General features: G+C 42.1%; 1 protein-coding gene across 1 annotated transcript in view; it reads right to left on the bottom strand.

Annotated features, from left to right (window-relative positions):
- Positions 1 to 24,989, bottom strand: part of BRF1 (BRF1 general transcription factor IIIB subunit) — a 173,764-nt gene that overhangs the window by 9,972 nt on the left and 138,803 nt on the right. The window lies entirely within an intron of this gene.

Genomic DNA, 24,989 nt, shown 5'->3' with positions numbered 1-24,989 from the left:
TCTTTTAACCAAGTCTAGGCAAACAACTTAATGAATACCAATTTATGCCTCCAGAGATACAGTCTTTTATGAGAAGCAGTATTTTACTCTCATTTTTCTCTTAGTCATTCCTCCTTGTTAACACACAGAAACTCGTTGTTTTCCTACTTATTTATTTATTTCAAATAATCAGCAGGAGGAAACAAAACCCCAGAGAATGAGCAGGGGAGACTCAGATCATTATCTCTGATGGTGGAGACAATATTAAAATACAAGATATTAGCTAAACTCCAGAAAGGTTCAAAAACTGGTCATCTCTGAAATGCTTTGCAGCACCCAAAAGGCATTTCAACAACTCAAGTAGCTGAAGGTGCCTCCTTCCAGCAGATCAAAACAAAAAGAAGCTAAGGGAATGTTTCAGGAGCAGTGCCACTGAAGAATCCAGAACACATTATTCTGCTACAGATACTTCTTGTCATATTACATAATTACAAAGAATTTAAAGAAAGAGAGTCACTTGACCTACATAAATATCTATTACTTACAAATCCTGGTCGACTTCTGGGCTCAAAGAGATTATATTTGAAGACATGGACACACTCCTCCCTATATGCTCAGCCTCGTCTTTCCATTATCTAACCCCAGCTGTAGAGTTTTCACCTTTAAATGCTGTCAAGTCCCACCTGCTGCAAGGAGCAGGGATACCTTCAACCTCACCAGGTTGCTCAGAGTCTGTCCAACCTGACCCTGAATGTTTCCAGGGACAGGGAATCCACCACCTCTCTGGGCCTGTGCCATTGCCTCACCACCCTCATAACAAAAAAGTTTCTTCCTTAATTCCCAAGATTTGAGAGTACCTACCTACTTTCAATCACTGTTTTCCTAAAAATCACCCAGTTTGGATGCTTATAAACTCATGGATGCAGCAAAGCCAAAAGGTTGCATAGCTGAAGGATTCTAATTATCAAACAGGTTGTGTTTCATTGACATGACTGAAAAACACCCAACATTGGTAAGAAATGAAAGACTTTTATTTTAAATTCATAGCCATGATTATTGCAATTAACATTGTACCAAAGATAGCACCTTTTCCCTCCTGCTACCCAAAGACATCAGACCTCCCTGGAGCACCCTGAAAATATTTCCTCCCCCCAATTAAAATCAAGCTGTTGAGTAAGACTCACAAGGTAATCAGAAACTGCTGACATTTCTTTTAGAGCAAATTATACATGTGCTCACACAGTGAAGAAAACAATCACAGCTACAGGAAGCAGAGTAAACATTCCAGTTTCATTTTAATTAAAATGGTCCCCTAATGAAAATAAAAAGATTCACATTTATGAAAAGCCTATTTGGAAGAACTTTAGTGCTACATCCAAGAGCCCTTCTATACCATTCCTCAGCAGCAAGGGATCCTCACACCCAAACTGAAATTAAAGCTGTATTTCTGTTCCACGAGAGCCACTCACAACGTGCACATCTTCACTTCCTTACAACAAATACAGCACTGCCATCTGATTTGACAATACAGTTTCTCTCTCAGCATAGTGTAAAATGCATCCAGAAGCAGTGGTGTGGATCCTGCTCCTGCCATGGATGGTCAGCACCTGCTGCAGGCCAGATCCAAGGGTGGATCTCATCACCTGGGTGGAATGGCTCAGCCCACTGCCCCTCCATACTACCTGCTTCCTAAAACGCTAACCACGACACTGGAAAAAGGTAAAACCATCACAAAAACTTATTTCCCTGCTGAAATAATGGCTTTGATTCAAACTACAGCTATAAAAGTTATAAATACATAACCCCCTTGGCTCTCCTTATGCCTAGGGAGAGCCTTACTATTACTGTACAAAACCATTTAAGAAGGTTTTATAGTCGGGGGTGTTGTTTTGTTTCTTAAATGCCCCAATGTCCTGACCTCCTTAAACCAGAGCAGCTGCTGCCACACCAGCCATATGGAGCAATAAATTACTGGCTGCCATGGCTACAGATACAGGCTCCTTCTGCTGTCTGGCTGCACCTCAGAGGGTGGAAAAAAGTGTCTTCATGGAGAAGCACGACCCCTTTTGAGGCTGGGACAGGTCTGAGTATTAATGATCAAAAAGCACCTTGAAAAAATAAGTAATTGAAGTATCTTATCCAACTTTCACTGGGCATGACTCAACCTCTATAGAAGGCTACCAAGGGACACACATGCACAGAAGAAAGATCCTGTCCATCAAAGTCCAGACTGAATTAGAGGTTCACTAATTCAATAAATAGCTCAATAAATAATAACAGCCTGCATTAAAGTACAATTCCATATATCCTGAAGTGACAACAGCATCCATTTAAAATGTAATGTTGTGACTGGGAAATAATGGGGCTCCTGGTCTTCCAAAGTGTGTCAGTTGTCGTTCACTATTTATGACGACTTTTAGTTTGGGGTATTTTCCTTTTGAACTTTGCAAATTAACACAGTACCTTGTGGGAGGGAAAAACAGAACAAGCAACTTTCTGAACAGCAATGTGATGCGTAAAAGGGGATAAAAAAATTTCACACAGCCCCAAGTGTGTTACATCCACACTTCAAACTACTTCAAAAATTATGCAGATCTACTAATGCTCATGTCAGCCAACACACATAACACTGGAAGCAGATTATCTTGACATGTTTGTGACAAAAACTAATGGCATGGTACAAGGCATCAGAGGCTGCTCCCTGCCGAATCTGCTCTGCTCTCAGCTGAGATGTGCATGATAACGTCTGGGTTTGTCCTCCAGCTTAACAATTTAAAAGAAGATTCAATATAATAGCTCCTGACAGGGCTGGAGATCACACAGACTGAACTTTCAAAGTGTTTTTCTCTGCAAAACAAGCTGGCTGTGACAAACAACAGTTTTTATTTTGCTTATTATTTAATAACAAAAGATTACACAGCATAGTACGTAAAAGAGAAAGAGCAGCGAGAGGTAATAAACCCACCTCACTTGCATCAGACTGTTCATCCACCAAAAAGTTTGACAATACCATAACAATCTCCTCAGTGCAATCCTACAAGTAATTTGGAAACTCACCCAAAGCTCTTTCCTTACTGAATTTTAATTTAATCCACCCATGTAGGGAACATCTTATTGCTGCTTACCGCCCATACTAATTTTATACACGGATGGTCCCAGAATACACAATGGGAAGCAGAGATCGAGCAGAGCCCACAGCCACAAGCCTGCAGTGTAATTATGCAGGTCATCCAAGACAACTGCCCATGAAACCTATATATCCATGCACAGGCCTTTCATGTGCAGGGACAGAAAAAACTATTGAGAAATGACTCAACAAGAGACAGGTCAGGTTCTTCACGCTGGCCGAGATCCTCCTCCCACCTGAGGCCAGATGGTTTTGCCTCAGGAGGTCAGTTTACTAGACATCTGTGTGAGAAGGAAATTAATACAAATGTTTACACAGGCTAAGAGTGCCCTTTAATTAGGTACCATCAATGTTATCCTTACCGGAAAGCTGGGAATTACCTCTCTGCAAGGATTTAAATCTCTTCTTGGAAACACAACAGCATCAGGAGACATTGCCTGCTGTCCTGAGATTGGGTCAGGACAAAGGGGTGACCCTCCCATACTTGGATGACTGCTGTTTTCCAGGGGGCAAAACCAAGGCTGCAATGATAACCATAACCCTGGAGCACTTCAGGGTTTGCACATCCAGCTGTGGATCCCACCATCTTCTACCTCTGCTTCTGCCTGAGAGCCAGATGCTCACAAGAGCCATTCCCTCTGCTCGAGAGGAAGTGGAGGCACCCAGCCAAGGCCAGGGCTGGCTGTGACACCCATGGACAGCAGCATGATGCCCTGAAGACAGGGGCTGGGGGTCAGGGTGCACTGCACCACCTCAGAAGTTCAGATGTAACCACAGACACCATCATGCTCTGCAGAATGACAAAGCACCTGTGATGCTCACACCTTGAAACCATGTGTGCCTGAATGTGAGGTAGGCAGGTGGTTTTGGCTTTCTCAAGACCAGGCTCTTTACCCTGTCCAGCTCACCATCGCTGTGAAAGCCCCAAGGAGTTTTCCTAAATTGTTCCCCCAAGTGCCAGGACTGCAGAGACCCCAGCTAATGGCAGAAAGAGCATGTCCAAACTGCAATGAGCTCAGCTCCCACACAGCTGGTCCCTTTGGAGATGGCTCAGTGCTGCCAGCTGTACAGATGTGACTGATGGGCAGCAGGCAGGGTGTGAACCCTCCTGGATACCAGCAGACAGCTGAGCCAGTCCCTGTTAACTCTGCTCCAACATCCCTGTGTGAACTCCAACTCCACCAACAGTCAGTGCCTTCATCCTGTTTCTGAGCAAGCAACACCATGGAAAGAGCCATTTCAAGCAGGAAAAAAGCAAACTGAAGTTGACACCAAAAACTAAAGTGAAATGAGGAATTGTTCCCACTTCTGATTCCCACTCAGTCCTCTTTCATGCTGGATCAGAGGAGCTTGGCTTTCATCAGTGCAGCACCAGACAACAGGGCACTGAGAACATCTTCAGTGCTAATGAGAGCAGCCTCTCCCAGCAAATGCCTGGAACTGAGCACTGAGGGACCAAAACTCACAGGAGGAAAATGGAAAAAACAGTAAGAACCTCTATCATTCACTAAGGAATAGATTTTCCACTGAGGAACTAAGCACCTACATCAGTCACCAACAGGCTTTTGAAAAGCAGGAACTTTGCTAGTGTGTCGTGAGTTAAACACCTACTCCAGGCTTTTCAGAGAGGGGCAGGGGTTGTAACATCTGTCTTCAGTAACCCAGCTCTGAGTGGGCAATATTTTTCTGCATAGCTGCAACACTTTTTCCTCAGTTAGATGCTGGAAAACAGCAACTTGCTATTCTTCCCACTGACTAAACCAACCAGCCTTTCAACAGCAAAAATGAAAAGAATGACATCTAAGGCCACCTCACTGGGACCAAATGAAATTATGCTCCTGCAGCAGATCCCAAACAATATCTCCACATATCTGCTTCTAAAGGAAATTGCTGCAGACCATGGGAAATTACAATTGCTTCAGGACAAGACAAGCTGACTGATCTAATATTTCTGGTTGACACACCTTCTTCCTGGGTTTGTCAATAAAGACACTGATGAGCTCATCTCTCCACAGGTCAGGAAAATATTAGTTGAAAATATGTTATTCCTTTCACCATGTAAGTTTTTCCAGATGAAATGATGGCAGCAAGGCAAATCTGCACCTTGCTGAGAAAAGCTACTTAAAATAAGGAAGCTATGAAGCATTTTAATGAAGGTAAATGAGTAATCATAATGGTCTCAGTTAAGCAAGTCTAATGGCAGTGTCACTTTTAAAACATGGGCGTGAGACAACTCATGTGGTGACAATCCATATGCCTTAACTATCGTGTAGTGCAGTCTTTCAAATGGCAACACTGCAGAATGCAACTGCTAGGGCAGAAAGAGCCATTATTAGCAGATAAGACAAATAAAAATAAATTTCAAACGGTGCTTGAAACTATAGTAACAAGAAGTGAAATTTAAAAAGTTAAATGAACACATTATCATCTCAACAGAAGGATTATGCTATTGAAAAAGTCTCAGCAGTAGCACTGCCGTCTGTTTCTGGTGCAAATGTATTTTTCTAGACTCAAGCAAGGAGGATTACAGATATTTGCTTTTGGACAAGTGTTTTGATCAATCTTAACCTCATGAAAGCTTCAAATGAGGCAAAAGATAAAAAGAAAACACCTTAGTAACCTGCAGTCTCTGGGAACAATTCATTGAGGTTGTTATACCCAGAGGTGATGCGAGATCGATCGCTGGATCTTCCCTGTTGACATTACAAGGACAAAAATCATGCCAGACAAAAGAGGAACTCACTTCTTCCACACCTCTAGCAGCCTATACCATGGGGCAAATTCAGCTTCTCTCATCCAATTATGGAGGCAAAACTAATACTTCAGAATTCAGGCAACTATAGATTCATACAAGTAGTCCATCAAGGAATAAAGATGGATGACTGATTTTTTTTTCCTTGTGTCTAGTCTATTATACATTAAAGAACAACTTCACTGGCAGCCATCTGGAAACCAATGTATTACAAGCTTTATTTTATGATTACCAACATTCCCCTTCGTAGCTCATTTCTAATTATAAGCAATAAATCATTCCTTCTTGCTTGTAATTTATAACAGCCAATTATGGCAAACCTCTTATTTAAATAGCAAATCTCACTGTAAAACATCACATATTTTGAGGTATGCACAGAACATCTAATCAGGCCAAATGGTAGAATGATTTAATGTGGGTTTTGCAACCACCAAGAAGGCACAAGTGGAAGAATCCACCCTCCCCTGTGACCTGTACACACCAGAACTTTTCAAAACTGAAACCACAGGCCTCATCTGCCTGACTTGATGTAGAGGAGAACTACATGCAGCAATAAGAGAGCCAGAACACAACTCAGAGAAGGCTGGTGTCAAGGATTCCCTTTACATGTCGGGAAATGAATGAAGAGGCTGTGGCACAAGAAGCTGTAGGTTGGTTAAGTAAGAACTTCTGGGCAATGTCTAGTTTCATTTTAGGAATGAATAGTGAAAGAACACAGCTCTAAATTTAATATTTAAAAAAAAACAACTCAAGTAGCTTTTCCCATGTCTGGATTTGTGTTTGAAATGGGCTGGCCCCCTCCTCCCAAGCCAAAGGACTCCCCCATGCACTGCCCAGGTGCTCAACATCACACCTACTCCCTGTTACAGAGGTTTTGTAGGTGTTAACATGGAGCATGAGCAAGGCACTCAGTCAGATCACTTCTCCCCATCCCTCCCAGCCAGGAGAGAATCAGGCAGAACAAAGGAATGAAACAGTAGGCAGAGAAAAAGTGTCACCAAATAAATCCAGATTCTTCCTTTGGGGAGAAGCCTTTAATGGTGGTTTGATATGGCAACCTTTACCAACAGAACACCAGCAAAGAAATGTTGAGGAGGATGTCAGATAAGACCAAACAGGGTCAGTCCAAAAGCACAGGCAAGGACACAGAAAAAAATTTAGTTATATTTGTTCTTCAGTGTAGGTCTGAGTAACAGGCATGTGAGTGCAAACACAAGAGAGAGGCTTCTTATAAATAGCTCTGCTGGGATTTGTCCGTTAGGAAAAAAACCTCACTCTTGTCAGAAAAGTATTTGATACAATTCTGGATACAGAATTTATTACATGAGAAACTGATCTCAGGAACGTGGAAGTGGTTCCCACTGAGATTTTATTCGGTCATCACACAGCCCGAGTCTGTTCCAGCTTCACATTGTGTCATCTGGTAAGCGTTTACAGTAGGAATCTAGGGAACTGGATTTGGAAAAAATCCATCACAACTGACCTAAATCTGATCTGACCTGAATAATCAAACTAAATACCAAATTCAAAAATGGCTAGACAAGAGAGAGGAGCGGGAATTCTTCAGCTGCAGGAGTTATCTCACGCTCTCCTCAGCCACACACTGGGTTAGGCACTCCACCTTTCCCAAACAGCCATGGTGATGGAGGCTATGGGAGCATCCCCTTGTTCCAAAGGTGTCAAAGACAAATGCACAAGTGCTGCAGGCTCCAATGTGTTCCCTTTCCTTTTGAGATACCATCCACTCATGAGAGAATGTGGTGGTGCATTCCTCCCTGCCAGGCTGCATATGATCTAAGTGAAGCACCTGGAAATGGGGAATGGAAAAGAGCAAGAGAGTAAGAAAATCCAAAGAGAATGCTTTGGAAGGGCAGTGGTGACCATGTCAGTACCATCTGGCTGTGTCTTTGCCACAGAGTCACCCCAGAGGGTGGCCTTGGCTGATGAGGTGCTGCAACATCCACTGGGGAATGTTTTGTTAGAGCCATGGTCACACCAGCCCATCCTACAACCACATGTCAGAGTCACAACCTGCCTTGTCACCAAGCCCTGCCTGTATTGCTGCTCCAGGGAGTTACACTACCAGCACTGCTTTATTGCAACACACTGAGCTGAGGATGTACAGGTGCAGCACCACCTAAGCAACACACAGCAACTCTCCATAGATGGATCATTATTCACAGAGACCTTGCAGTGATGTGTTCAACAAAAGGTTTCACCACTTTCAGGATTCCTTATCTTCTTTTTATGAGAGATCTAAGTATTATTTGTTAGTCTTCTCCGCACACAAAGCTCAAAGGCATTTTAACATCTGGTTTACTCTCTCAGCAGTGAGAACAAAAACACTCTGAAGGAAACTAAAAAATCACTGGCTTGATGTCGGTGAAACTTGGGTAGTATTTCTGGCAAAAACTTTGAACAAGGATGCAAAAAACAGCCTGTAGAAATCTGAAGGGAGGGAGAAACAGACACCAAAGCCTATAAATTTCATTTTGAAAATAAGGCGTCATTCTTATTATGCCTGTGGATGTGTATCTTCCCCATACAAAGTTTGAAAAGCTTTATATAAACTACACTTCTAAGCAAGCTTGTAATTAGCTAGGGGCAGGCTTGGCTTTAATTACAGCTTGGAGAGGCACACATTATGGAAATACTTAGCTAATAACCACAGCCATGCTCTGCTGATGGCTGAGGTCAGGCCAGCGTGTGATTGCCGTGGAAGCACCTGAGTACTTTGTGTCCTGTGTCAAGTGAGCAGGACCGGTCTGTCAGGTCTCCCTCCCTGCTCTGGCACACAGGCTAAGCCAGGCTTTGCTGGCAGCAGTGCTGAGCTGTCCTGAGTGCCTGCATCTGGCCTGCCTGCTCCTCACAAGAATCCTGTGGGATACTTGCTCTCACCTCACCTGGAGATGCTGTGCAAAAGGAACCTGACAGAGAGAGATGAGACTGCACCATTTCAGCATCAGGCAAGAACAGCCTGCAGCCAGTGCATGAACTGGTCAGGTATCAGCATACACTGTGAATACATGCACATTAACCTGTACAGCTTTGTTCAAAGTTAATATGAGGTTGATCCCACATCCCATCCCAAAAACCCAACAGGACAGTCAACAGGAAGAACAGACCTCTAACATACAAAATTCCTGCAAGATCATACAGCTCTCTCACAATTTTGGATCCAACCTTTACTGGCATAAGAAAGGACCAGAAAGCAAACTGTTCTTTATTCCAACCTCAGAAACTGCTTGCCTGGCAATCTCTACTTGGGTATAAGTATGCATGGATAATGAAGTGCAAAACCAATACAAATCACTGGGAAAATGGCTATTTACCATTGAATATGACACAAGCTTAAAATATGCATTGCTACACACTGTGGGTGCTTACTCATACACTCTGTTATGAACCAATGAATTGCTGAACTGGGTCACAGAAGCCCTTCATGATCCAGAAGTCCTGTCTCCTTCACAATGCATTTGGTACAGATAAAGAAATGAGTATAAAAATGCAGCCACATTTTTTGTTTTACAGAAAGAAAATTCCACATGGAAATGTTATGAAGGAAAATAATAATAATTGCTGTTTTAAAATCTGTGTACAATAAATGCAACTGCTTTTAAGAGATGAGAACACTGCTGCTGATGTGGGGAGCAGATAGCACCATCTTCTCCAGTGTGTGTAAGGTTGCACATCTGTGGTGAACTTAAGTGAGCTTTGCAGGGGAACCCATGGGTAAAGCAGACTTACTTGATAGTGTTTTGCTTTAATACAGCTTAATACTAGTGTTAACAGATAGAATTATCCAATAGAAAGCTCACTCTACCTGCAGGGGAGATGCCTCTCACAGCTGCTCACACTGGTTTAACTGGATCCATTGGAAAACCCGTCCAGGTGAAGACACAGTCAGCTGCATGTGGCTGGTGAACAGGGGGCAGCTCTGGGCCACCAGTCCCTAATCTGGCTCAGTCAAAACAAGCCAGGTCAGCCTGAGGAGAGCTCTGCTAACTATTACCTTTGAAATTGCTGGAGTTTTCACAATCAGTTGAAGAGCACTTGCACAAGCAGGTCAGGCAGCAGATCTGAGCACGGAGAAGCTGAGTTCAGCTGGGAAGATGTTTTCCTGACCTTGGCTTACAGCCAAGGCTCCCAACTCCTCCTCTGCACCAAGCCCTCACCTGGAGAGGGGGAAAGCTGACCCCAATCTCCAACACTCAGATGGCCAAAATTTCTGTAACTGGGAAGCAGCCCCTCCCCATCAAAGCAAACATGGTAAAATCCACGTGACGAGATCTATTTAAAAACCTTACTCCACCTCAATTTTTTACTGAGCCCTTCCAAGAAATTGTGGCCCCTTGTGTGTAGTTTTTCAGCCAACAAAAATCCAGCTTCTGAGAAGGGCCAATGTAAAAGCCAGGCAAGCAATTCCTCTTGCTGAACATCCTCTCCTCCACTTCACTGTAGCTATGGAAGATGCATTAAAAAGAAAATTACTGCAGCTACAAGGCTCCATTCAAAAACTGCTCATGCACATCCTCAGCTCTGTGTACACAGAAATACTGAGGGGCTGGAGTTGTCCTTCAGCATTGTGCTGCTCCATCTGAGAGGGAGTCACATAAATGCTGTGTAAGCTACACTCCTACCACAATTACTAAGATATGGGCCGTGAACAGTAAAAGAAGTTCAACTGACCATGAAATGTGCAAATAATACAATAAATAGATATTTATACATTGTCTTATTTATACAGATTTCCTCCTTCCCATCCAAGCATTCATATTTTGTCACTGTATTGTGTCTAGTTTTTCAGACAATTTTGGACGTACAACAGATTTTAGAACAACTCAAGTGACAATGTGTAAAATCTTAAACAAATTCTATCCATCTCAAGTAAAATCCCTGCTTTTTCCTTTGTACTTAGCAGAGCTTACTCTCCAACCCCATCGTGAAATAATTGTATTGAACAGAGAAGACAGCAAATTCCCACTGTAGTTCAGATCCCTCTAAATACTAACCTATATCTGAAGATCAATTTAAAATAAAAGTACTTTCAGGTTAATCTTCTGCCTTTTTTTTTTTTTTTTAATATTTTGAACTTCAACTCCTTGCAATAAAAAACCCCAGCAAAGGAACCAATACTCCTGCAGGACCTGGGCTACTTGCAGTGAAGTGCTGAGCAGCATTGTGAGGCTGGGTATGCACAGCCCCTTCCCAGGCTTTGTGCTGCATGAGCCCTGTCCAAAGGCAAGGGGCTCCCTCCCTGCTGCACACAAAGACCAGGCTGTTTGGGCTGAAGTCACAACTTCAAAGACCAGCAGCACAGAATTTGCCAACTCGCTTGGCCATTCAAGCAAATGTCAACCGAAACAAAAGCACACCGAGGAAAAGTTGTTACCGAACGCCACGCTGGGAAAATAATGCAAATTTGTATCAATGATCAACTTAGCTTTAACTGAGCCTAATGAGCAAGCTGTTTATGTTCTTTTTTATTTTTTTTCATCACCACACTCATTTTCCTCTCTAAAGGCATTTCTGAAGCATCCGTTTCAGAAAAAAAATGATTAAAAAAAAAAAACAATGACACCTTCCCCTGCTTTTTTAAGAAACTTCAATGCATAAAGTTAGTTTAGATCTCCTACATTCTGTACTTGGTCAAAATATGCAGCAAATGCCTAAGAAGTGCTTGGCCCCAGGGAGACAACAGTCTGCACAGACTCACTGTAACACACGCCCGCCTTTCAGCTGTTTAATCTCCGTACACTGGATTTCCTTTATCAGCACCACAGCATCGCTCCACTCTGCCTTAGTTTTTTGTGTCTGCAAAGTATCGTGAGAACATCAATACTTGGCAAGCTAACACTTGGGCTTTTAGCATGACATCACAGATCTCTGGGTTACTTTGCTCCCTTGGTTAGTAAAATGTTACAGCAAATAAATAGTTGTATAAAAGAGGGGTTTTTTTGTCGTGTGGGTTTTTTTAAAAATGCAATTTAAGTGCTATATTGCAACATAAACACTTTTTACTGTGCATGTTTTTATAGAAAAAGTTTTATAGAGTAAACTGCTTTAAAGAAACTGAATCAGATTTAACACATGCACAATAGACTTACATTAGAAATTAATTTGGCAGCAATTTGTGATCCTTTGGTGTGAATTTTCACAGTCATTTTTAGAGCAAGAATGTATAAGTTCAGAAGTGCTATGTTTTGCCTGGCCTCAATGGGGAAATTACAGTTCTAAGGTTCTTGTTACCTCTGGGCTTCTGAGTATTAATAATTATTTGAAAATCTTAATACAAGAGCACAAGAAAGCAGCCTAACCTCTTAAACAAAATACATGTTTGTACCATAAACACATTTCACACAAGGGTGCTAAAACCAATGCCAACACTGGCAGAAGCTGATCAATCCAATCCTGAATTCATTGACTGCCTCTACGTCCTCCCATTGAATTCTGATGCCCATGCAAGCAGTCCTAACCTTCAAATTCCCCATCCATCTCACAGGATAAATGATAAACATGAAAAAATACACTTCAGACACGGCATACGAGTGATGTGGTGTTTGCACCAAATGGCAGCACCACGCAGAGAGCCCGGGAGCAGATTTCTCTCATCTCCCAACAAAAGCAGTCTGGGGAGGTGCTGTCACTGCAGTTGTGCCCTGGGCTCCTGGCCCAGCAGCCCTGCTGGCAGCACAGGGAGTGTGTTTGTGTTTGGCAAATGCAGCCTGGAGCAGCTCCCCTCGCCTGCCATGCGCCGCTCCCTGCGATCCCCGCGGCCCCCAGCAACAGCTGCTGGTGTTTAATGCACTTCACAAACTCCATGGGGTGCTCCAGCTCCCAGGAAGCTCAGGGCACAGGCTCTGGGATGACCAATTGCTCTCCTGTAGACATCCCCTCAACAAATCCTCCAGGGCGATGCAGGAGAGGCCAGGCTGATGCTGGTGCCTGACCCACCAAACCCAGCTCTGCCCTCCTCTCCTTTCCCAGTTTTCAGGAGAGGTCTCCATCAGACCCACCTCAGCATCAGCAACAGCATCTCAGACCCAACCAAACCCAGCTCTGCCCTCCTCCCATGTCTCAGTAACAGCTGCTGGTGTTTAATGCACTTTAGTTCACAAAATCCATGGGGTGTTCCAGCTCCCAGGAAGCTCAGGGCACAGGCTCTGGGATCACCAATTGCTCTCCTGTAGACATCACCTCAACAAATCCTCCAGGGTGATGCAGGAGAGGCCAGGCTGATGCTCATGCCGATGCCTAACCCACCAAACCCAGCTCTGCCCTTCTCTCCTCTCCCAGTTTTCAGGAGAGGTCTCCATCAGGCTCACCCCAGCATCAGCAACAGCATCTCAGACCCGACCAAACCCGACTGCTCCCAAATGCTGGTATCCACCTTGGCCAGCAAGCAAGTCCAGGTGTGTGCCCTCTTACACAAACAGCATTTTTGCAGTCTGGCTTTTGCTTTCCTTCCCCTCACACATTTCAACATCACGGTTCAGATGAGAAGATGTGAAAGCCCCTTACATTTTTTTAAGGATAACAACACCCTGAGTAGGTATCTTTAGCAGCAAGAGCTAAAAAGTGAAGACTCTACATGTCAAACTGCAACTCAAAGTTGGCTTTAGTTCTGACATGAACAGCATGCAAGCCTCATATTTATTAAAAACAGATGAAACAAGTCCCAATTCTTTTTGAATAGCAAAACTACTGACGAGACGTGGTGGAGTTTAGCACAGTGGGAGGTTTAGTTGTCTATCACCACACGTTTAAACACTTGAGGTCTCTGCAATAAATGTTGAATTGAATTCACCATCAAAAGACAAAATCCATGTTCTATCTGCCAAAACCTTTAGCAGCCTAAACAGAAAATGTCACAATTGATTTTCAGGGAGGTATAGAAATAAAAACCAACATTTTCTAGTCTTTAGGGGACAGATAGATAGACAGATAAACAGCATGACACACAGATGAATTTATTGCTACAGGTAATTTTTTTATTCCTCCTAAGCAAAAATTAGGCTTCAAATGGATTGTTACAGCTAAACAGATTAAGAAAAAAAACCCCAACTAATGAGTAATTTTATAGTTAAATTCTCTGGTCTGTCACAACCATTGGCCTAGAGGTAGAAAGCAAGCAGATTTTTTTTTCTAAAACACTACTGTTTTATTTGCATTGAGGTTAAAGAGCTTCCTCTGTCCTTGACTGGTGTCAGATATAGTAAAATAAAACCATTTGAAAGGAGAAAAAAAACCCAAAACCTGCCCGGAGAGAGTAAAAGTGCTGTTTTGGAGGCTCCTTTCCTCCATCTGCACTTGTCTGACAAAGTCATGAACTACCTTTGGGCTCACTTCACACCACAGAGCTGCTGCTGGGCTTTGTCTGCAGAGCCCCCTGGCCAGCTCCAGCTCTCTCTGGCCAGGAGATGCTTTGCTGGCCATGCAATTCCAGCAACTGGAATTCCCTCTTCTCTCTAAATTTAGCCTGGGTTTAAAACTCCTGATTTCAAGAGTGCAGTGAAATCCAGAGCAAAGGAAACACGAGCCAGTGTCTGTAAACTCTCAAGGTTGACTCCCAGCATTTACTGAACACAGGATGCTGCAGAGGCTGCTGAGCTGATAAGCAGTCTGCTCTGCTCACAGCCAGGCTCCCACGTTTGAGAGGACTGTGAAATAAGCAACTTCACACACTGCTCTAAGTGAATTAATGCCAATATTAGAAAAACTCATTTGAATAATCAGGCTCTGCAAAATGCAGGCCTACTAAGCAGCAAGCTGGACCATTTTCAAAGCTACCACATAACCTGTTTTCATACAACCCTTTCAACATGAAAACTGACCTGCACCCAGCATCAGATTTTAGTTTCCCCCTTCTGTTTGCTACACTAAAAAACCCAAACAAACAAAAACCTTAAAACAACTGCTCCTACTTGAAATGGTAAATCATCTGTGAGAAGGGCCACCAGACTGGGGAAATAATTAGCTGATGATTTATTTCTTTAGGACTAAACCCACTTTAACAGGGTCAACAGGAGCAATGGTGGACAGAGGTCAAGACAGCTCCACTTCACACCAGCACAGCCCAGGGTTGCAGGCAGGAGCTTTCAGCTGCCCCCATTCCAAAGAGCATGTGACAGCCCCACTCGTGCAGGAGAAACAAACCAGCCCTGGTGATTTACAAACTCCTTTTACGATGTTTTCAAATCCCTTTTGCACCTCTACTTGTGTGAGTAGCCAGAATAAAAGAAACTTTTCAGGTGCTGACTTCAATGAAGGGAGATGAAACCGGCCCAGCCTGGCATCCTCATCCTGCCCTCTCACCCCTTAGTGGCTGGGACATGCAGCACCCTTTGACTGCCACAGTGATGGTTCACCCCCAGCTACAAATCATCCTTGGAAGTGAATAAATGCTTCACCATCACCACTTATCTCTTTCTTCCAGTTCATGAGTGCACTAAGGAAGAAATTCAGACTTCGTCTAATCAGATACAGCTCCAAAAGGAGACAAAGACCTTAATTCACTTCAGTATTTCTGATCTTGTATTTTGATGACACTGTCTTCCAACACAGCACCCCACTTACCACCACTGAGACTCCTGCTGTCCCACTGAAATCAGCCTTTTCCTCAGCTGTATCCCAGCTCTATCATGCCATGTGCTGCTGTTTCCATCATCTACATCCCAAAAGCTTGCACACTTCCCTGTCTGGGGGCTACTCACTCCGCACTCTGGATGGGGCTTCAGCATTTCCTCCAGATCAACACCACTATTTTCTCTCCTGCTGAAACCACACTAATGACTCCCATTCTCTCATCTGCAGAGGCAAATGGTTCTCCAAGACAGGCCTAATGCCTCCCTAATCTGTCACATGCTGTTCCTCCAATGCGTGGCCCAAATTGGTCTTTTTGTAGAGCCTCATATCTAATTTGCAGTCCACTATCTCTTTATCTTTTTCAGCCTTATGGCTTTTACAGCTTCTGCTCCCATGTTCCTCTGCATTTCAGATTGTATTTCTTTGGATGCATTAGCCTGGATGTTTTCCAAGATGCTCTTTTTTATCTCCTTCTCTCGGTTATATTTTTTTCCTTAGCAGCTCTACTTTGCACAGCCATTTTCAGTCGACTTTGCTGTATGACTCACTTTATTGTCTCCTGCAGATTTCATTAGTGAAGTTCTCCAAGTCATTATGGGGTAGGACTGAATTTGATGCATTGTTCAAGCTTTCCACAAAACATCTTCTTGCAAGTTAGCACCCTCCTTGCTGTTCACTTTGGCAGTTGTGGAACTGCTCCTCAAAAGGAAAGATTTTGGGGTAAGAGAATCTGCCTAAACAGAGCAACTTTCCTAAAGTGCTAGGAGGAAAATGCTAACAGAGGATCTGGGTGTGTTATCACCATTAGCTCCTGGAAGACTCTGGTTTTTCCCATGACCTGTTTTGTTAGGTATTTGAAGGTAACTCCTTGCCAGGAACAGATGGTGTTCAAGCAGACAACTGGCAAAGGATCCAGAAGAGTACACTGAGATGGTGGTGTGTGAAAGTCTGGCCCATTATCCAAAACAACGGTATGAATACAACAGGAGCTGCCAAAAGGCATTGTTTTGGAAAGAAAATGTATTAAGTAGGACAAAAAAACCCTGTAGGTGACGAAATTTAAGAAACTTTCTGATACAAGGATGGTGCCTTGGCTATTAGCTCAATTTTTGAATTTGTATCAAATAGTCTACAGATGGTTGGAAGTGAGTAATGCTTTGACACGTGCCTGCATAAAAGAATATGATAATGATCTTCCACAGATGTGATGGCACAATTAAAATAGCGGACAAGAGAAGCACTTTTTGAGAAACACTTAAAACCAAACAAATCTTAATGCTCCACCAAATGCCTTCAAGTGGCTGAATAAATTTCCTCCCCGTTTTTACTCCAATATTACCTTACTTCAGACCAAAAAAAGGATAACACAGGAGACCTTCAAAAGAATTACACTATGCATTATGTATGGGTTTCAGATAATTCCTGCTAACTCCAAAAACATTTCATTTTCAGAAATTGCATACTTCCCCAGCATAAACATTTCTAATGATGCAAAACAGAATCAGAAGGGATCCATCCCCTTTCTAGTGCTAAATATTGCACAAGTAACTACCATCTTTGTAATCTTAATGCTGCATCAACACAATATCCAAAATAGAATACAAAATTGAGAATAAATTGTTAGGAGATTACTCTTCAAGAAAACTATTGCCAGTAAGCTCCTAATAAGACCTGTCACTTTGACCTTCACGCATATTTTTTAACACCTTCACTTGCTGCAATGTTTGTGTGAGTCTGAGTGCAATGAAGAGCCCATTTAGGGAGCAGTCCCTTGGGCATTATGCCTCAGCAAGCCACAACCTTGAAATACCCATGGAACCATTTAAAATATTTACAGCCCCCAAGGTCAAGCTCTGGAGTGCCTGGACAGAAATCTATCACACTCTGAGAAATGGAAACATTTCTGCCAAACCTCCCTCCCTGAAAAAAGCATGGTTAACAACAATGTCAAAGAATTGTTTTAAGCAAACCCAGCAGACACAAGGAAACTCACATATTCCTTCTCATAACTCACCTCTCTGCAAAACACAGGTAACATTAATCTTTAGAATGCCCCCTATAAAATTTAGAAGGAAGCAGTCCTAAGCATAAGATTTCATGCCTTTATTTTGAATGGCTGTACTTCTGGGGAGCAGGGGAGGCTGCAGGTGGGAAGCCAGGGCCAGCATTACAACTCCAAGTGCCAAACAGAGCAGCAGAAAAGCCCCATAAAGCTGTTTACCAAAGACTGCCCTGTTACTCTATTACTCATCAGGGGGCAGTGGGGCCAGAGCAGCTGCTGCATTTCAGGCTGTGATGTAACTCACTGTATTGCTGCAAAGCCTCCCTGAATGCCCTCAGGTGTCATCATCCCTTCATGCCAGCTCCATATTTCTCTCCTATCAGTGCATGTATCTACCATGTAAGGGACATATAGGCAGCTCCACACTGTGCAACATCACAATCCATTTAGAATTCACTTTTTGCCCCTTAAGCATCCCTCCCTGCACATCATCTGTAAATTATTTTGATTAGGGCATCTTAAGTACAGTCAAATGATTTTGATTATGATATGATGTTCTCATAATTGAACAATTCGGGGAAAGTTCCAGTTTTATGCAGGCACCATTTTGAAAGAAGCTGTTCTCTCTGTTCCTCCCACTTAAACAGCAAGTTGATCTTTCTCATCCTAACCAACAACTGAAGGCTACTGAAGAGCTACAAAGCCCACAAAATGATACTTGCATGACCATTAACTGGATGTTTGCTGCAATCAAGGCAATAATTAAAAGCCATTAAAAACAAGCCACAGTCTGACCTAGCATCAGTCTCAATCCTTTCAGGCAATGAGAACTGTCACTAGAAGTGACAACTTTCTGGCTCATCAGGACACTGGCAAAAAAAAGGCCCCAAGAAATCTCGTCATTTTTTTTAACAAGATCCTAGTCTATCTCACAAGTGAGGTTTTCCACTGCCAGATGGTCGATAGGAATGCTAATGGAAAGAGTTGAAGCTGAAATAAATCTGCCACTTTTAATCAATCACAGACAACCGTGTCATCAATAAGGGACTCGTGTTATGACAAACTCCCTTAGGTTCTCTACAAGTGAAGTTGATAAAATGCATCACACCTATATATTCATTACCAATATTGGGCAACTCTAACATAGATGTTTTTGAGGGTTAAAGGTTATTTTTGAGATTATTCTTCCCCTAGCAATGCAGTGATTTTGGATTCATCCTGAAAAAACAACAGTTTCTAAATGTTAGAAGATATTTAGATAGTAAATCAGTTGGGGGGAAAAAAATGAACAAAAACCAACAAAACCAAACCCCACACCACTACAAGCTCAGAAAGTCCCATTAAATTATAGAATCATAAAACAATTTAGGTTGGAAGTGACCTTTAAGGCCATCTAGTCCAATCCCCAAAAATCAGCTACTACTTAAAAGAAATGCATTCCTTATTTCCAAGTCTTTGCCCACACAAACAGGGTGCACTCTCCACTGTTTTGAAAATACAATTATGCAAAATATAATAAAATATAATTATGAAAATATAAAATATAATTATGAAAAGATAACTATGCAATATCGTGACACTCCATTTATGTCGCTTACACTCCGCTCCAACCCTCCAAACATCTGCTGACCACAAAAAACTATAAAGGCAGAAGTCACCAAGATAAACAAGTTCCATTGTGAAAACTGGAAGTACAAAGGGGAGATTCAACAGAGCTCCCACCCCACCAAAGAGGAAGGAACCAACCACATCCCACACAGCCACCAGCTGTGGAACTGGGGATCTTGCTTCAGGAAAGGAAGGGAATGACCAAGGGAAATAAGATGCCAACCAAGTCTAGAAAATTAGACTTTGCTACTTCCATTGCTGACTGCTTGTTTTCCAGATATATTTTTAACAGAGACTTCCAGATTCAGCCTCAGTACGAATTGTATCTTTTTGCTTTCACTGACAATTGTCCATCACTGTTTCCAAATGTAATTGCAAAACCAAGACTCTACGATTAGGTGAAGGAAATCTAATATTTTCCCAGATTAGAGGCAATGTGGGATTCAGTTGCTTGAAAGAAAAAATAATAAATGACCAAAGTTACTATAGCACAGGAGCAAACAAGTCATTTCAAATCCATTTACAGAGACACAGGAAATTATAATTAGCCCAAACTTCATAACTTGTCTATCAGTACAGCAATAAATACATCACTAAAGATGCTTCTCCCTCCTCAACCAATTACAAACTCACAGTATCTAACAAACAAAGACCATAAGTCAACAGAAAAAAATGTGAAGGTGGATTTGCAGCTCTCACTGGGAAAAACCAGGCTGACACAGACACTCCTTTGCCTTCCCTTCATCAGCCAACTGAGAGATGACATCTTTGCAATGATGAGCAGCAGAAATGAAGCAGTCACAGTTTGCTTGGGTTTCTTGGTTTTTTTTTACATCCCCATCCAAGAGTAACTGTGCTGGACAGGATCACTGGAACAGCATGACCCTCCTTCAGTATAATTTTGAAGGAATATCGAACTGTGTCTGCACACAGAGAACACCGTGGATCCATTTTATGAAATAATGAATGCCAGGATGAGTATCCTGATATCTCCAAAATTTAAACCCAACAATTTTTATTCCAGTAATAATACTCTGAAAGATAATATGTTGGAGTTATTATAGACTCCTGCAGCATCATAGATTAGTTTCACAGTATTGATTCTCAGGAGACCAAAATGGCAGATACGTGAATGTTCCCTACAGTTAAATCAGTGAGCCCCTTTCAGCATCTCTGAATTATTTTTCTCTATTTTTTCTATTTAATTTTTTTATGCCTTTGAAGTTCTAAGGGACAGAAAAACACAGCTATTTTCTCCTCTTCATGCAAAATGAAAGGTTCTTTTTCCAGATTTTGAAAGAACTGCACTCAAAAAATCCATGCTTAGGAGCCTGTTAGAAAAATAATAAATCACATTGAGATATACTTGGTAAGAGCTGAAGAAAGATCATTAAAAACAAGGGTGATGCCCATCCTAAAAAGTCTCACAAAATAAGAAAGGAAATATTTACATCAATTGAATAGACAGCATTTACAGTAACTTAATTACCTGAGAAAGCTGCAGCATAAACTGGCAAAAATTCACATGTTTCAAAGTAGGTTGTTTCACCATTTTGTCCCAAAAGCATGCACAATGCCTGAGTACCTCTATTCAGTCAAAGGGCTGCCTTGTAAGGGACAGAGCCTCACCATTTTGTGTGGTGCCTGTATACATACCAAAAAATCTCATATACATACCAAAATACTCCAAAATACACATTGCTCAGGTGTGAGGGCATGAACCAAAATCCACCAAGGTCAGTGAGACAAACTCCAGGCTGAGGTAAGTACAGAAAATCTTCAGGTGATCCATTAACAGAAGATTTGGGAGATTGGAATCACAAATCACTTACCTAAAGCATTCCTTATCTCATCTTAATGACATTTTAAAAGCAGCTACATCTAAATACCTCCTCAAAAATTCTCTTGAGTATCAGTGCTTCTGCAGCTCCTGGCTTCGACCCTTTGGTTATGGTGGTAAATTGAGAGTGTTTAAATCATTTCAAATTTACCCTATTAAGTGAATTTAAACTGGAAGCTGGCCAGATATCTCTGGAGCAGTGATGTGGAGCAGAGTGCACAGGCAAGAGGAGCTCTGCTGTTCAGAGTGCTTTAGGAAAAGATAAGTCTTCCAATAAAAGCCTGAAAATCTTCATCAACTTTGAAAATTACTTGGAAGTAGAGCCTGAAATGGGTCACCTCTGCTCCACTGTGTCTCCCACAGCATATGGCAACACCCTGCCCAGCACAGGCAACCACAGCACAAACATCAGCTCCTAAAACTGTGGTCTGTAGAGAGGTAAGGTATTAAAGGTCTTGATTACTGTGCTAGAAAAACCCTTAGCTATTTCATTTGGTTTAAAATGGGTTTTAAAATGAAATCAGCAGATACTGAAATTGAAAAGAGAGGGAAAGTAATTTAGACAAAAATGCATCTGTTCCTGTGGTTGGCCTCTTACAAGCACTCTGCAAAAGCCATCTGAAGTCTGGACTTCCCTCAGTTGCAAATCCTATCAGCAAATGCTGAACCATAAACTTGAGTTTTCTAGTGTCTGGACTTCACCAAAAAGTTAATATAATGCTGTGCTTAATACCTGTGAGCTACTGAAGTAGTAACAAAATAATGAATATATACTATACTGCAAGCTCACTCAGTGCCTTGGATCTCAGGATTTCCTACTGCTTCATAATTTAAGACTTCCTTAAGCTTTAAGGAGTAATGTTAAACTGTGACCCAAAGCTAACAGAAAACTACAGCCTAGTAATCACTGGATCTCAGAAACGTTGTCAGTTCTCCCCACGAGATAGAAATAAATGCATGAAACCTGCATTTTCCTCCAATGAGTATCTGAAAATTTTTTTCTGTAAAAGCTCTGTGTGTGTGTGTGTGTGTGTGTGTGTGTATAACTGCATGTGTAAAAATATAATTTCTGTAAAAATCCAGACTCTGGGGATTACCATGTTGAAAGGCAAACTTTCAATGTGATGCAATTATATTCGTCTTTTCTGCCGCTGAACACAGAAGTTCTTTATCCACTCCTGGATAAAACACAGGAAGCACCTGAAAAATGTTGGCTCAATAAACCCAGCAAATCTTCCAAACAAGTTGGGGCAAATGAATCCCGGAGTCGGGTTTCCCATCCATCATGTCAGGAGCGGTGGGTTGTTTTTCCAAGGATGGCCAGGCTGACCTGCAGCCAGGGCTGCATTGTTGGTGCCAGCAGGGGAAGGCTCCGGAGCAGGGCCAGGCTGCTGCTTCCCGAGAAATCCCTCCTGAACACAATGGGGCTCCGGGACACAATGGTGGCTACGGCTCCTTTTGATGTTTGGAGTTGCTCTAATCTCTTCAGGTTAGATTAAGAGAGAGGCAGCCAGGGTCGGCAAAGGTCAGCGAGATGAGGTTATTTTTACAGAAACCTTTCCCTTCCATCCAAGATCTCTCGAGCTACTCAGTCATTTGCTATGTAGTTATTTTGCATTATACAGAATTTATGATTCCTTACAGCTTACACACACCACACTTTACATTCGACTCAGTTCGCTGGTTGCAAAAATGTCCAAACCTCAGTGGCTTTAAATCCTTAATTAGTCCTTTTTCTTTGTCTTTCTGCCCTTCACGGCTTCCCCACCCTCTTTTTTTTTTTTTTTTTTAATAGAACACAAGTAACTATTGTCATTTCATGCTTTTAGGTTTGCTACAGCAAACCTAAATTGGTACAGCATTAGGTTTATTTTCATGAAATCTATGACAAGGTCTATCTGAGCCATACAAGATCAATGCATGAAATCCAGTTAAACCAAATGATTTCATTACCCCAATGCTTTGCTCTTGAAAAGGAACAAGAATGTTTCAAGAAATAACAGGAAAATGAAAATAAGAATGGATAGAAAGTATCTCTATTCCTACAGGGATTTATGGAAATTTAAGGTATATATACTCTGGAGTTTTCCCATGATGAGACTAAAGCTTTCTCAGCAAGCTTCTCTCTTGTACTGTCGGAGTATTTATGCTCTGACTTGAAAAATAAATTACATGTAATCTGATAGTAAGGCCCAATAATATTTTATATTCCAGACTTCCCAGGGCTCCAAATCACATTTGGACTAGACCAGGTTGGTTGTAGGCAAAGCAAGCTCTTAACTCACCAGTGCCTTTAGATGGCTTTAGAGGTGGGGCAACAAATGAACATGTTGGCAAACAGCAATTTTTCTGCACTGCCACATCACTGAGAGCCATTGATGATCCAAATCTCCTGGACACTGTCCAGAGGTGGAGGAGAAAGCTCAGAAGGCACAGCCTGACATGAGAACACCCAGACAAAGCCCACAGGAGGCACCATCAGTGATATGAGCAACCCAAGCTGCTCTCCCAGACATCTTGTTCCACAAACAATCCACACAAAGGAGCTCACTGTTCTGCTGCTCTGTTCCCACCATATTTCTCTGTAATATTTCAATAGGTATGAATAAAGTGCAAACATGTCTAAGACGTGCTGTATTTGCATATCAAATTTTAAGCCAATATTGCTTGCACACAGTTTATCTGGCAGGAAAAAGAACAAGCTTCTAAACCACCTCCAGTTAAATAGCACCTTCACAGGCACAGAATTAACCCTTCCATTGACTTACTAAGCCCAGAGTGGATAGTCCCACTTGTGCCTCCCAGAACAGGGCAGCAAGTGACACTGCCCCATAATAACCTGCTGCAATGTTTTAAACTACCCTGATTTCTGTCTTGCTTCTCTTCATCTAATAATTTGATTCATTGTTGACTTTCATCTCTGTTATTAATTCATCAGATGACTGATTGATTCAACTACAGGTTTAATCTGATGATTATCTCGCTCAACTTCAGCAACAGCTTTAGTCAGGATTCCCAATTATTTTGTTTCTTTACTGCTCCATGATAAAATCCATACAGAAGTGTGCAAAGCCATTTTTCTCCTAAAACTACTGTGTTACCCCTCTAGACAGGCAAAGATAACCTCACAAAATAAATATGCCAGCCACTTCATTCCACTTCCAAATCTGTATGTGTGTCCTTCATACTTCAGATTAAATATCTCAAACCACTCAGATTAAATATGTTGATAACTTCTTAAAAGAACACTATGCTGTAACAGCATGTATTTCTTTCACATAAATACCACATCTAAAACCATTTCAGAATAAAGAGGTGACAGACTACTTAATACATATCTGAATACTTCTATTCTGCATGTGGTCTGAGAGGGCTCTCAATGTCCAACATCTTTCAGTGCTCCAATTCAGCAGGAAGGTTACACTCAACTCTGAGTATAAATAAAGATTTAAAATCTATCACACCATGCCATACTGTGGGCTGTTACAGCCTTGCTGTATCCTTTAAATTGCCTGGGTTTTGACAGCTGTTGAGCCAAGCAATGCCTGGGAAGAGTGCTCAGGGCCAGAGGTTCTGCACTGCACATGGACAGCAGGTCCTGAGGTCCACACATGCTGTACTCTACTCTGTGTCTTCTCATCTGATCTCTGTGGCAGCAAAAGTGTTCTGTTCATGGGCAAAACTCTGGGGGAGAGCAAAAGATCTATAAGAAGTTGGTGGTTTCCCTCCATCATACTTTGTAGGTGACAAGGAAGGGGCCTGTATGAGAGAAGAGGAGAGGAGCTGCTCCAGAGCAGGTCAGGAAGTGTCCTCAGTTCTGAACATCCCAAACACAGCAATGAGTTTTTCAATCCATGGTCTTGCAGCACTGAAGGAAAGGGAAAATGCTGGGCAGAGATTTCTGACTCACAATAAATTGGAAATCCAACAACAGAAGAAAAAGTTAAATTTGCTGCATGTATCTTCCAAGACCACATGTAAAGTTATCTCAGAATGTTTCAACCTATATTTAGCAACAACTGCACCAAGGTAAAATAGAACTCAGCGAGTGCCCCAGCAGCATCACTGGGCAATGGAACAGCACTTACATACATGA

Source organism: Agelaius tricolor, unplaced genomic scaffold (genome assembly GCF_023055355.1).
Source record: "Agelaius tricolor isolate 1412-34295 unplaced genomic scaffold, bAgeTri1.0.p SCAF_5, whole genome shotgun sequence".
NCBI classification, from domain to species: domain Eukaryota; kingdom Metazoa; phylum Chordata; class Aves; order Passeriformes; family Icteridae; genus Agelaius; species Agelaius tricolor.
The sequence above is the reverse complement of the archived record's forward strand: the minus strand, read 5'-3'. Positions and strand labels throughout refer to the sequence as shown.